Consider the following 15,577-nt stretch of genomic DNA (forward strand, 5'->3'; position numbering starts at 1 on the left):
CCTCGTTCTTTTTCTGCTTGATTCATGACATAAAATGCAGCACAACTCCATGGTGATTTAGAATGGGTTATTAATTTTTTATCCATTAATGCTTTTATTTCTTTTTTACAGAATTCTAATAATTCAAAATTCATTTGTATAGGTCTAGCCTTTGTTGGAATATTTTTTTCATTGAATCCTGTTTCATAGGGTAACTCAACCATATGTTGTTTTCTATCCCAAAAAGCATTAGGAATGTCAGCACATACTTCTTGTTGTAATAATTTTTCTAGTTCTAAAATTATTTTTTGTATCTTTTCTTCTTTTAATTGTTCTTCAATTTTTAAATAAGATTTTTCTTCCTTAATATAATTTATTTGTTGTTGTACTTTAGTAATACTATTTATTGTTTCATAAATAGAGGAGGTTTGTAATATTTGTAATTCTCTTTGTTTTACTGGGGTTAGAAATCTAAATATAATCGTTTTTCCCATTATATTTATTGAAATTCCTTCATGATTTACCAAAAATGGATATATTTGAATTAAAAAGGGTGTTCCTAATATTACATCACAATTTATATTTTTTACAATTATAAAATTATATCTAATACAATATTCATTATTACATATTGATCCTTTTGTAAATTTATATGTTACTTCTAAATTTTCTCCATTTGCTGCCATTAATTTTTCTTTTGTTTTTTCACAATACTTAGTTGGAATTATTTCTTCTTTAATGCAACTTGTATCAGCTCCACTATCTATTAGAGCTACATATGTTTCTTTAAAATTTTCTACTGTGATAGTTACTAGAGCAAACCATTTTTGGAATGTCATTCTTTCTATAATATTTATATATTGAAGTTCATTTGTAGGTTTTTCTGATATATTTATTTCTTCTGTTTTAGAATTAGAAGTTGCAGGTTGATTTTCTAATAATGTTAATTTTGCTTCTATTTCTAAATCTTTTGTTTTTAACTCTATAATTTCTTTCTGTAATTGTTTTACTTGTATTTTGAGATTATTAATTTCTGTTTGAAGATCTTTGGTAGTTTCTTTTTTCATTATGTTTATATTTGGATATTTATCTATTAATTTTGAGATACTAAAAGGTTCTATTATTTTTGGCATTTTATCTTCTTGAATGATTAAACTCTTTAATCTTTCCAAGTATTCCTTTTTAGCTATTGGATCTTCTATTTTTTCTATCATGTCTAATAAAAATTCTTTATCTTCTTTTTTAGTTATTACATTTATATATTTTGGAGTGCAATTACAATTTTCTTCATTATCTGAACTAGATATATCATCATTATAATAATCATCTTCAGAACTTTGATCTTTTTCATTTATTAATAAATTAATAAATTTATTTTTAATTTCTTCTTCGTCTACACATATTTCTGTAATTTTTTCTTTTAATTTACATTTGTTTGCTTTATGACCTATTTTTCCACATTTATAACAAACAATTTTTCTTTTAATAAACTTTTTCTTTCTTTCTGGTCTTTCTAGTTTATCTTCTTTAGGTCTTTTGTATTTTAATTTTTTATTATATTTTTTAACTTTCTTTTTGTATGCTGATGGTGATTTAATTCTTTTAATTCCAAATGCATCACAAAATGATCCTACTTCCTTTGTTTCAGAACCATATTTTATTTGTAATCTTAATTCGGAGCATAACATTAATCCTTCTTTTTTAACAAATGCAAATAATTGTCCAAAAGTAATATTTTCAAATGAAATTACATCTGTTCCCATTTCTTTTTGCAAACTATCCATTATTCTTTGTGAAAATAAACTTGGTAATCCTGTTATAAATCTTTCTTTCCAAAATTTATTGTATACTTTTTAGAAGAAAATTCAGATTTGAAGAAAATATATTATTACCTTACTTTCCAGAGCTGAATTATCATCACATATATTTTTTGATTTGTATAATTATTTTGTTGGTATACTTTTTAAATATCTTCTAAATTTATTGTATTATTTATACTTGATTCAGCTTCCCTACCCTTTTTAAAAGGTGAGGCTATTACTTCTCCTTGTCCTATATTTATTTTTACTTCTTGTAAATATTTATGATTTATTATATAAGGTTTACTTATAACATTTATTTCTCCTCTCATTTGTGACTGTGTTGGAGAATATTCTGTTTGATTTTGATTTATTACCTCTGGAACTGGGGTTTTATATTTAAAGGTTGAAGTATTTTCTATGGGAAAATTTATTTCAGTAGATTCATAATTTGAATGTCTAGCTGGTAACCATGAATAACTTGAACTAGGTCTTTCTCTTAATGAAGCGAATCTTATTAAAGTATTTCCATCAGGTTTTTCTATTATATCTTCTGCAGTAGTTTGTTCTATATTTCTTGCTATTTGTGGATTTTTTATTTCAAATTCACTTGGTATTGTTATTTCATTCCATTTTAATCTTTTTGGTGTATAAGTTGTAGGTTTATCTGCATCTACTTGTAATAAAGTTGTTTCTTCCTTAAGAGTTGGAGTCATTATAAATTTAGGATTTAAATGTGATGATAAAGGTCTATAATATACTCTATATATTATTGCAAAATTCTTTGTGTGTTTTTCAAATTCATTTCCTTGTAGATGAATATCTAATATGACTGAATTCAAAATATGTGGGTCAGTTAGATCTATTGAAAAATTTGGAGCACAGTTAAAATATATAGGTCCATTACAAACATTTGTTTGAATCATAGAGAGTAAAGATGTTTTATATCGTTTGAGTCTTGTGTCTCTTAAAGCTAAATATATGGGAGCATCTACTCCTAAATGGAATAAAGGTTTTACAGCAATTTGTATTAAACCTATATGAATGTATCGATATCCTTTACTCAAATATTTTTGAATTGTACTATGATTTAATAATGGAATTGATTGATATTCTTCTTGAATAGATATTGTCTCTTCATGTGTTTTAACTGATAAAGCTGTTTTGAAATCTAAAGGGCCTATTCTATAAATATGTTCTATTTTTTCTTCTGGAATGGTCCAATCTGAATTATTTATAGGCATATGATATTCATGACTTTGTACTATATTAACTTGCTTTGAATTAGATCATATTTTAAATTGTCTAAGAAATGCAGCCATGTTTTATATTTAATTAAATTTTTACTTAACCTGGAACAACCGAGCACTATGCCTGGAACATCCTATCCTGGACTTACCAACGGTCTTACAAGGCATCAAGTCTTACCAACGATTTCAGTAAAAGTTTAATAAAATAGATAAGCATAAATGCATGAATTAGCCAAATTGAAATAGAAACGTAATTCAAATAAAGTAATAAATCCAAAGTCTAAATATGCAGTCGTAGTGTGGCTCTGATACCACTTCTACCCAGACAATATAAACTTGTAATAAGCATAAATATTTGGACTTACAATGAGATTGAGTAGACAACGGAAGTTTTGAGCAAAATAAATCCTTGATTCTTTTATTGAATAAGCTTGACAATAGCTAGAGTACAGGAGTTGTTTGAAGTAGGTAAGAGTAGGTAAGAGGTTTGTACTGTAAGATGTAAACTGAAATTTTTCTCTGATCTATTCGCCGATGATTTCGCCGATGCCTTCATTTTGCAATCTTCCTTCTATTTATAGAGGCTCGGGACCTTCTCATTTGAATTTCATTTCTTCTTCATTTGAGTTTCATCTTCTTTTTATTTGTGGCCGACATCTTTTTCAAAGGTGATCGGCTCCTTTCTCAAAAGTCGTTTGGATCTTGTCCGCATGGTCCTCCGAATGGATCAAAAGTAGATTCGGATGATTCTGCTGACTCGTCAATTTTGTCGGTTTCTTCTTTCTTATCCGTCTTTTGTAAATAATCCAGATATTCTTTGAGTAGCCTTAGATCTTGCATCATCTTTTTCATCAAAAAGTCATTTGAAGTGGCTTCGGATACCATTTCGGTATCTTTTTCTTTCTTTATTGGAGTAGTGGTTGGAGTTGGTGCCGTAGTGGTTGGAGTTGGTGAAGACTTTGTTGTAGTGGGTACAAAAGTTGTTGGAGTAGATGTTGGTTTAGTCCATTTGAGTTTATCTCCGGTGGTTAGGAATCTAATAACATTTACTTGATCTCCGAATTCTTGGTTGAACCCTGTCCACCATTTAATTTTGAATTCTCTAACCAATGACATTGGAAGTGGTTTTTCAAGCTCTTGATGAATTTTGAAACTCCAGCAAAATATCCACGGAACTTTGAACTCCATATGGAATAAAATTGGTCTTGTATATTCTTCCCCCTTTGCTCTTTTTAGATACGTTTGAAATCCCATAAACACATTTGGAGGTAGTATCTCTGGTTGTGGTCCAAACCATTTCCACCAGTGATTGAACCAAATTGGAAATTCTCTGCTACAATTTTCTTTGAACGTGAAGAACCATGAATGATTGAATGGTCTAAAAAGGAAAGCACGATACCATGCCATTTTGTAATCTTGATATGTAAATCCATCTGGAATGAACCTTACTGAAAAGATATATGTGATGATAATTCAGATTTAGAAGAAAATATATTATTACCTATAGAAACTCAATTTGAAGAGGAAGAAGATAATCAATTAAATAGAATAAGAAGAAGAAGGGAAAATACCAATAAAAATTGGAGAATGGTAAGTACAAAAAATTATTATCCAAGACCTAGTCCTCCAGATATTCAATATGAAGAAAGATCAAAATTTCGTACCACTAAATATGATGGAGATTCAATTTATGAATGGAATATAGATGGAAAAGCTGAATATGAAGTATTAAATAATTTGCAAGAAATGGGAATGGCTAGACTTGCTTATAAAATTAAAAATATTCAAGAAAGAAATATTGCAACATTATTAGTTTCAGGATTCACTGGACAATTAAAAAATTGGTGGGATAATGCTCTAACATTACAAGATAAATTATCAATATTAGAACATACCCAAGAAATTGAAGATGATCAAGGAAATATTCAAATACAATCAGATGCTGCAGAATTCCTAATAGTAACAATAGTAATGTATTTCATAGGAAATCCAAAAGAAGAATTGAATTCTAATAAAACATTTTTAACAAATTTAAGATGTCCTACATTATCAGACTTTAGATGGTATAAAGATATGTTTTTAACAAATGTATTAAGAAGACCAGATTGTAATGCTTCATTCTGGAAAGAAAGATTCATAACAGGATTACCAAGTTTATTCTCACAAAGAATAATGGATAGTTTACAAAAAGAAATGGGAACAGATGTAATTTCATTTGAGAATATTACGTTTGGACAATTATTTGCATTTGTCAAAAAAGAAGGATTAATGTTATGTTCAGAATTAAGATTACAAATAAAATATGGTTCTAAAACAAAGGAAGTAGGATCATTTTGTGATGCATTTGGAATTAAAAGAATTAAATCACCATCAGCATACAAAAAGAAAGATAAAAAATATAATACAAAAATAAAATACAAAAAACCTAAAGAAAATAAACCAGAAAGAAAGAGAAAGTTTACTAAAAGAAAAATTGTTTGTTACAAATGTGGAAAAATAGGTCATAAAGCAAACAAATGTAAATTGAAAGAAAAAATTACAGAAATATGTGTAGACGAAGAAGAAATTAAAAATAAATTAATAAATTTATTGATAAATGAAAAAGATCAAAATACTGAAGAAGATTATTATGATGATATATCTAGTTCAGAAAGTGAAGAAAATTGTAATTGTACTCCAAAATATGTAAATGTAATAACTAAAAAAGAAGATAAAGAATTTTTATTAGATATAATAGAAAAAATTAATGATCTGATAACTAAAAAAGAATATCTAGAAAGATTAAAAAGTTTAATTATTCAAGAAGATAAAATGCCAAAAATAATAGAACCTTTTAGTATATCAAAATTAATAGATAAATATCCAAACATAAATATAATGAAGAAAGAAACTACTAAAGATCTTCAATCAGAAATTAATAATCTAAAAACACAAGTCAAACAATTACAACAAGAGATTATAGAATTAAAAACAAAAGACTTGGAAATAGAAGCAAAAATAGCATTAATAAGTAATCAACCCTCAACCTCTAATTCTAAAACAGAAGAAATATTAATATCTGAAAAACCAGTAGAAGAAGATCAATATTTAAATACTATCGAAAGAATGATATTTCAAAAATGGTTTGCTCTAGTAACCATTACAGTAGAAGATTTTAAAGAAACACTTGTAGCCCTAATAGATAGTGGAGCTGATACAAGTTGTATTAAAGAAGGAATAATTCCCACAAAATATTGCGAAAGAACAAATGAAAAACTAATGGCAGCAAATGGAGAAGACTTAAAAGTAAAATACAAATTTACAAAAGGATCAATATGTAATAATGAATATTGTATTAGACACAATTTTATAATTGTAAATAATATAAATCACGATATAATATTAGGAACACCCTTTTTAATTCAAATATATCCATTTTCAGTTAGTAATGAAGGAATTTCAGTAAATATTATGGGGAAAAATGTTATCTTTAAGTTCTTAACTCCAATAAGACAAAGAGAATTACAAACATTACAAACATCTTCCATATATAAAACAACATATGGTTGAATTACCCTATGAAGCAGGATTCAATGAAAACAATATTCCAACAAAGGCTAGACCTATACAAATGAATTTTGAATTATTAGAATTTTGTAAAAAAGAAATAAAAGCATTAATGGATAAAAAATTAATGACTCATTCTAAATCACCATGGAGTTGTGCTGCATTTTATGTCATGAATCAAGCAGAAAAAGAACGAGGAGTTCCAAGATTAGTAATAAATTACAAACCATTAAATAAAGTATTACAATGGATAAGATATCCAATTCCTAATAAAAAAGATTTGCTTAATAGATTATTTAAAGCAAAGATATTTTCAAAATTTGATTTAAAATCAGGATATTGGCAAATATTAATAAATCCAAAAGATAGATACAAAACAGCATTCACAACACCCTTTGGACATTATGAATGGAATGTAATGCCATTTGGATTAAAAAATGCACCATCAGAATTTCAAAATATAATGAATGATATTTTCAATCCTTATAGTTCATTTAGTATAGTTTATATTGATGATGTATTAATATTTTCTGAATCATTAGAACAGCATTTTAAACATTTAAATATATTTTTAAAAATAGTTAAGAAAAATGGATTAGTAATTTCTGCACCAAAAATGAAATTATTCCAAACAAAAGTAAGATTTTTAGGACACGATATATATCAAGGCACAATAAAACCAATTAATAGAGCTTTAGAATTCACTACTAAATTTCCAGATGAAATAAAAGATAAAAATCAATTACAAAGATTTTTAGGATGCTTAAATTATATAGCAGATTTCTTTCCCAAATTAAGACAAGAATGTTCTATATTATTTAACAGACTAAAAAAGAATCCAAAACCATGGACAGAAGAACATACTCAAAAAATAAGATATTTAAAGGAAAAAATTAAATCTTTACCATGTTTATGTTTACCACATCCTAATGCATTCATGATAGTTGAAACAGATGCATCAGAATTAGGATATGGAGGAATACTAAAACAAAAATTTGAAAAGTCAAAAGAAGAGTTAGTTAGATTTCATTCAGGAACATGGTCAGATCCTCAAAAGAATTATTCAACAATTAAAAAAGAGATTTTATCAATAGTCTTATGTATATCTAAATTTCAAGATGATTTATACAATAAGAAAATTTTAATTAGAATAGATTGTAAATCTGTAAAAGAGATTTTACAAAAAGATGTTCAAAATATAGTTTCAAAACAAATATTTGCTAGATGGCAAGCTATTTTATCTGTTTTTGATTTTGATATAGAATTCATCAAAGGAGAAAATAATTCTTTACCAGATTTTCTTACTAGAGAATTTCTACAACGTCATGGATCGTGAATTGATGGCTCAAAGAGAAGAACGAGAATATATCAATTATTTGAGAGCTCAAAGGGATTCTCCCAAACTCCAAAACAAAGAAAAAGATATCCAATCCAGAGGATATCAATATTTTGCCCAAACCAGCTATGGTAGACAAAGTATTCCAGCTCATCAAATTCCTAAATATGATACCATATACATTCGAAAAAGCCCTTATGCTACAATCACTCCCCAAGAAAGAGCCTTTCTTATTCAAAGAGAGATTCAGAGAAATACCATTCGAATCAAAGTTATGAAAAGAATCGAGAGAAGTGAGGAATTTATTCAGTATCACAAACAGCAAAATAAACAACTATCTGACCAACTTAAAGATATTGTTTATTAATATTGCAGGATTATGGATTCAAAAGCAGGAAATTCCAGGGCCAAAGACTCCTCAAGATTATGAGATGAGTCTTACTCCTGTTACTCAAAACAGATTCCAAAAGAATCGAGAGAAGTGAGGAATTTATTCAGTATCACAAACAGCAAAATAAACAATTATCTGACCAACTTAAAGATATTGTTTATTAATATTGCAGGATTATGGATTCAAAAGCAGGAAATTCCAGGCCAAAGACTCCTCAAGATTATGAGATGAGTCTTACTCCTGTTACTCAAAACTGATTCCAACTTTTATCAGATTTTCCAGCATTGACTTACAGTCAAGCTGCTTGTACTTCTTTGGAGAGTGTTTTCTCACTAAAACTACTCTAGATCTTTTGTATTTTCAGTGTGCAAAAGTTGTTTGAAGATTCTGACCATACTCTATTTATAGGAGACCAACAAAGTGCTTCATTAATGCTTCCAACGGATAGAAAGTAGCTGAACAGTCAACTAGCCGTTGGAGAATCGGACGTCCGGTACTCCTGTTTTTTGCGTCCGACAGCAGGCAATGAGTTTGAAAAATTTTTTTCAATTCTATCAGACGTCCGGTGCAAGCTCTTTGTGCGTCCGACAGCAAACAAAGAGATTTGATAAATCATCTTGTTTCTATCGGACGTCCGGTGAAGACATATTCAGCGTCCGATGGTTTCGTCGACTTTGAAAGATCCTATCGGACGTCTGATGCTTACGTCCAATCGAGGTCAGTGATCCAGGAGGAATATCTTATTTCCTTCGGACGTCCGGTGGTGGAGTTTTTCATGCGTCCAAAGTTACGCAATGATTATCGGACGTCCGATCCAAGCGTCCGACAGCTTTCAGCAGCTTTTGTCCTTTTCAATTGCATTTGATCTTTGAATCTGATTTGCTTCACAACTGAAAATATTTCTTGAAGAGATATTAGTATTATCCATTGTTTTGTAAACATCAAAAGTTAGGGATCAAGGTCAACAACATACTTATGTCTTCTTCCCAAAAAAAAAAATAGAATGAGTCGCTGCATGTTGTAGTACTTTTTAGCATTAATTCTGTGTCTCAATTGGGTCTGTGTTGCTGCAAAATTGAACCATTTTGTGATTGCTGCTCAGCCTGCTCTTTAAATTGCTGGCTGTAGTTGTACTTTAGGCTCTGCCCTTTGAAGTTTTACATGAATCAGCACTTGTCTATGTTATGTGCTTGCTGCATCTCCACTTGGATATTGCTTATGCGTGAGTTGCTGGTGTTGTGCTCTATTAGTGAACCATAATCCTCCTCTGCTTATGCTTTGCCTTTAGCCTCTGTGAATGGGTAAGCAATAAGAGAGTTTCAAATATGCATATTACTTATTGTTGCAGAGATTGGATTAAATATACTTGTTCCACTGATTTTGAAGAGTTTATTGGTTCCCCTTTCCCTAATTCGCTACAGTTAGAAATGACAACTATCTTTTGAAGCTGAACTTGGTTTAATCAGACCAGCCCATAAAACTTTTATTGATGTATTTTTGAGGTCTTTTTTTATATTATATACAGCGAAACTAGTTTATTTCTGTTTCAAATACAAACATTTTTGCGTCTTGTCCCAAGTGTATTTTTTGGAACTTGGGCACCTTATGTAGTACCGTTTTATGTAAGTGCTACGGCTGTGGCTATTGTCTAGTCCTTTGAGCGGGCCCTTTGGAGCTACATGCCTAATGTGACTCGGCGTGCTTGGAAGGGTAAGGAGTAATTACAGTTCATCTAATTCTTGTGGTAAAGATCGATTCAATGAACTTTAAGATCGTGCATTTTACATATTTAATATAGCTTTGCAAAGGAGTAGGGGATTTAGCAATTGTTCTTCGAAGTCGGCTCAGGGAGAAAACGATTTGCAACTTTGCCTCACTAACTACTTCAAGGTTAGTTATAAGTGGTGGTCCTTTTTATTAGAATACGTGTCCCAAGATTGCATTTTGAACTTTTAGATAAGTAGAGGTCAGAGTTGTGCATTTTTTTAATTTGTTCGTCTATTTTTCTGGTTTCTCTGTCCTAAAGAAAAAAAAAATGAGTCTACCACGAGCGAAGTACCCAGAACGAAACATTTTTAAGCCAGAACATGAAATTGCCTATACCCACCATGCCCTGACTATGCATAGGAATGGGAAAATATCATCTCATAACATCGGGAGTCATGTCCTCCCCGAGGTTACTAGAATGCTCAATGAGACGTTCGGTATTTCATTCCCCTGCACCACTGTTTAGTCGAAGTACTATGTCCTTCAGAACCTGACTCGGCTTTACATTTCTTTCAAGAAGCGTGGCACTGGTATGGGTTGGGACTCAACAAACTACACATTCATGATGGACGATGAACAGTGGAAGCAGTTTCTTGAGGTCTGTTTACTCATGTTTTCCTTACTTTTTTGCCCCGTTCAAATTCAATTTTGCCCCCCTCCCCCTTTGATTTTCTATTCTCCCTTTGAAATGGTTAAGTCCCCTTAATATTTTTTATATATTATAATGCAGCCTCGATTTTTTAAGTTTTTGTTACAGCCTTCCATTAATCGTTTACTTGTGTTTTAATTTTTTGTAAGTGAATAGGGTCTACGATAAATTTTACGACCGATCATGCCATGTCTTCCATTTGCTCGAAAAAATTTTCATGAATCAAGGCGCGACTGGGGATTTCAGCGTTGGATATGAAGAATCACCCCTCAATTCGGCCGACGAGTTGGAAATGAAAAATGCTACTAGGCGTTCTAGGGAAAAGGGGGTTGTGGACGTCGATTCATCCGAGAAAGAGGTTCTCTTGGAGCCGGCGACTAGGAAAGGGAAAGAGAAAGTAAAGAAGGGCAAAGGAAAGTGCAAATCAGGTGACATGTCAACTGAGTCCTTCTTCGTACCATCGTTCCCCCAGTTCCAGCAGTACGTCCGTGTTCTAGACAGCATTAAGACACATCTGAGTTGCAAAAAGAGTAGTAGCCTGTCTGGTTCAGTCTCTTCAGCTTCGAAAAGTAAAAATCCTCCTAAAGATGCTGATGAGGAGCTAAAAGTTGCCATGGACGACCTCTGCCCTCTTCACCTGGACATAAATGTGCACTTGAAGATGGCCAATCTCCTCCGATCCAAAGAGGAGCATATCATTTGGTTCACCTGCAAGACAGACACTGACCGTTTTGCATTCGTGAGACATCAAGGGTTCCTTCCCCCCGTATAGATGCTCATAGCATCCGAGTTGTGGTCTAGTCAGCCTGCTTGCTTCCGTTTATGTCCCCGAACGTCCATTTTTCTGTTATGTTGTCGAGATGTAGTTTGAGTTTGGAAACTTTGCGGTTGATTGTTTCACAGTACCTCTCAAGAGTTTATTTATTTTTTCTGATATTTAATAATTGCCTTATGTGAACAAGGGATTCGGAATTTGGTAAAAGTGCTTTTAATTTATTTCTTCCATGCTTGCTCTCATTGATATAGTTTCATAAGCAGGATAGCTACTCAATTATGAGTACGATGGAGATAAATTATTAATGCCTTTTGTCTTAACATCTCCCAAGTTGGGCAATTCTAATTCTTCAGTTTACTATGTAAATCGTTAGGACTTTACAACTATCATGCCGTTTGTTGCATGAGAGTTCATAAATTGCAGCATTTTTCGCAGCAAAATATGTTTTTATCTACACGTCTTGGTACACATGAACTTGTTATTTAGCTCAGTTTCTCTTAACTATTGGTTTATATTTCATTAGAGGCAAGTTTGTTAACTGAATATGCTAAATGTCAGTTGATTCATGAGTGATTTTGGCATTATTTTTTAACCTTTTGGATCCTAAATGTGCAAGGTATCGCATTGAGTTTTGGCATACTTAAAAGTGGTAGCAACGGGATGGATAACCAGGAGCACATTTAGGGCGAACACCTGGACGACGAAACAGACGATATTGATCTGGACAACATCCTTGTGGCAGTTGTACTCCTAGGTCTCATGTTTGTTGACCCGTACTTCAGTCATGTCCCCAGAAGAAGAAGAGTCTGAAATAGTGCGCTCTCGAGGAGGGACTATGTAATTGGGTTGATAAATGAACATGAAAGTAGAATTATTGAAAACATGCGCTTGGATGTTCCCTAGTTCCTGCAGCTATGCAATTTACTAGTTCAGCGTGGTTATTGGCATGCATATCCATCTCATAGGGTGGGGGTTCATGAGTCTATTGCTTTAACCCAATGTGCTTGAGGTTCAGCGTGGTTATTGGCATGCATATCCATCTCATAGGGTGGGGGTTCATGAGTCTATGCTTTAACCCTAATGTGCTTGAGCCATGATGAGCGGCACCGGATTCTAGCCGAGCGCTTCCAGCATTCAACGGAGATGATTGATCGGCATGTTCGTCATGTCCTACGAGCCTTGGTTCAGCTCCGTCGCGATCTTGTTTGGCCCAGAAATCTGGATAACACTCACTCCAAGATTTTGAACAATGCATTGTTTATGTCGTGGTTCTGGGTATGTAACAACTGAAATCCTATGTTATATCTGGTTTATTTCTTAAGTGCTTTAGATTTATTTTAAAAAGAGAGGAAATGTATATAGGACTGTGTCGAAGCAATAGATGGGACCCACGTCTCCGTTTGATACAGAGCAGAGATAAGAGAGAGATACAGAAATCGGCACAGTGACTTGTCCCAAAATGTGCTTGCTGCTTGCGATCATGATATGCGATTTGTCAATATTCGAGTTGGTTGGGAAGGTAGTGCCTATGACGCCCGAATTCTCTAGAACACCTTACTAGATCCGAATTCGGGCTTTCCAATGCCACCTCTCTGTATGTAAGTTTGGACATGTTTAATGCCTTATTTTGAACTTTAGACCCCAAGAAGCAGTTACGGCATTAGCAAATTGTTTCAAATTTACTGGTTTATGCGTTAAGTTGTTCCTTTATAGGTAATCAATAAACAGACATACATGTGTTTTATGTTGATTATCAGGGAAATACTATGCTGTGGATGCTGTTTACACTAACATGCCGGGTTTTATGGCACCATTTTGGGGTGCACAGGGCAAGCACCATGTGCGGGCAGCTAAAGCTCTGTTCAACAGGCGGCATTCATCGGTTAGAAATATTATTGAGCGTATATTTGGAGTTCTTAAGAAGTGTTTTTCAATACTCAAAGGTCCAATACAGAACTACCTAATAGCTATTCAAAATAATATTGTGCTAGCATGTTGTACTTTGCACAATTTTATGTGCGATTATGTGCCAAATAATGAGTATTTCAACGAAGAAATTGCCCTCGAAGCTTTTGCAGATGCACAGATAGCAAGGAATCAAGTGCAGTCGGGCCAACCCATCGATATGTTGCATCAAGGTATAGAAAACTGGAACGAAGATTGGCGGGCAATAGCGGCACATCTGTATCTCAATGCGCATAACTAGCAACAACTGTAAGGCCCTTGTTCGATAGGTCGAACAAGGCACAAGTTTATTAGTCTTCTTGTAATTAATGTTGCATTTTGTGTTTTATTGATGAATTTGTGTTCTAAATGTACTGTAACGATGACGTCAATCGGTAATCTTACATTCGGCAACTCGAACACGAAATTAGCCATATTTGATTCAGTTTATCAAATCAGTTGTATCATAGCTTTATGAAGGGGATTTTGCCATTAGGATGTTCGCAAATTCTTATCTATATATTCGTTCAGGGACCTTTTTGCCATACTATACTAATATGAACTGCTACTTTTGGAAAACTCAAACTAAGCCAATACTCGACATATCCGCATTAGCAGTCCCAAGATATTGGCCAATTGCATGACCGGAGGCGTAGAGCGAACCATATGCATGCCCAAATTAAACATGCAAAGTGGTTTTTTCAAATATAGCTCCATCCAAACACTTGTGTTTTTAAAAAATAGTTTTTCAAATACAACAATCCAAATGACAATAGTATTATTTCAAAAATTGCTACAGTAAAATATTTGAAAAACACCTCAAAAAACGGGGAATCGAAATGCAACCATTGAATTCTAACTAATTCCGCGGTTGATAGTCATCTTTATGCAACTTTAGTAAATTAGCCATGACTTGGTATGAAAAAGTTGAAATTGAATGCCATTAGTTGCATTTGAAACTAGACTCAGAGATCTTTCCAATGGTATAAAATCTAGACTCTTATTCATTTTCTATAAATATAAAAAAATTTATAAATCTGGCTAAAAATCGAAAGCTATATAGCTTAGAATTGAAGAATTGCAGTGGCTTACAACTAAATTTAGGCTAAATTATGATCTGAATTCTAAGATATGCCTTCTAAAGATTTTCAACCCTTCGATTCTAGCTTCTAATAGTACCAATTTCATAGTTTTTCGACGAGTATAACTTGAGTTGTGTTGGTTTAATTGAACACTATCGCTGTTGAATATCTTGAGCAAGCAGCCTTGCTTGGAGTAGCCTATTTTGATCAATTAGTCCTGCATCTTATTACCTTTTAAGTATACTAAAATATCCTACAACTGAATTATTATTGTAGAGAAAGACAAAAGAGACATTTCGGTGACTTTTGATCGGAACTAAAGTTATCCACATAATGGGTAAGTGGATCTATCATGTCTCTGTGATTTTTTTAAAATATCTTTATAAAAAATTTTATTTGCTAATTGTTATGGAGGAAAATATTTTATTACATTAAATTGGATTGAACATATGTAATTGATTGATAATTATGTGCCATTGATTGAGTTGTACTACATGTTTAAAGGCAATTTTTATATGATATTTGGACATGTTGGATTTGTTGAAACAAATAAAGGAAGCGAAAAGGTTTCATAATTGCTACATTTAAATATCAGTATAGTCCTGACACGAAATATAATAGTAAATGAATGGCCCTGCCACAGATTAAAATATTGACCATAGTAATTATTTAGAGTTATGTTTTCAATCGATATATGACCTCACCACGAAAAATAATAGTGGTATTTAATGGCATTGTCACATGATATAATATAGACCAAAACTTTTTATTTAGATGAAAACAAAGTGAAAAGATAGAAGATTCCATGAATTATAATTAAAGAATAATAAACTATGAATTTATGCATAGTTATGCATTGTACATGTAATATTCATGTAATGTGCTAATTGTAATTGAATTTTAAGAAATGGTTTTATTAAATATTATATGTAATATTAATATACTCGATTTAGTAGAGGTATATTTGGGTTACTTACTGAGCAAGCTGATCCTCAACCCACTTAATTTTTCTCTCCTACAAATAAGGATCAGTCCTACAATAGATTGAAAATTAATTTT

Source organism: Coffea eugenioides, chromosome 3, assembly GCF_003713205.1.
Source record: "Coffea eugenioides isolate CCC68of chromosome 3, Ceug_1.0, whole genome shotgun sequence".
NCBI lineage: Eukaryota > Viridiplantae > Streptophyta > Magnoliopsida > Gentianales > Rubiaceae > Coffea > Coffea eugenioides.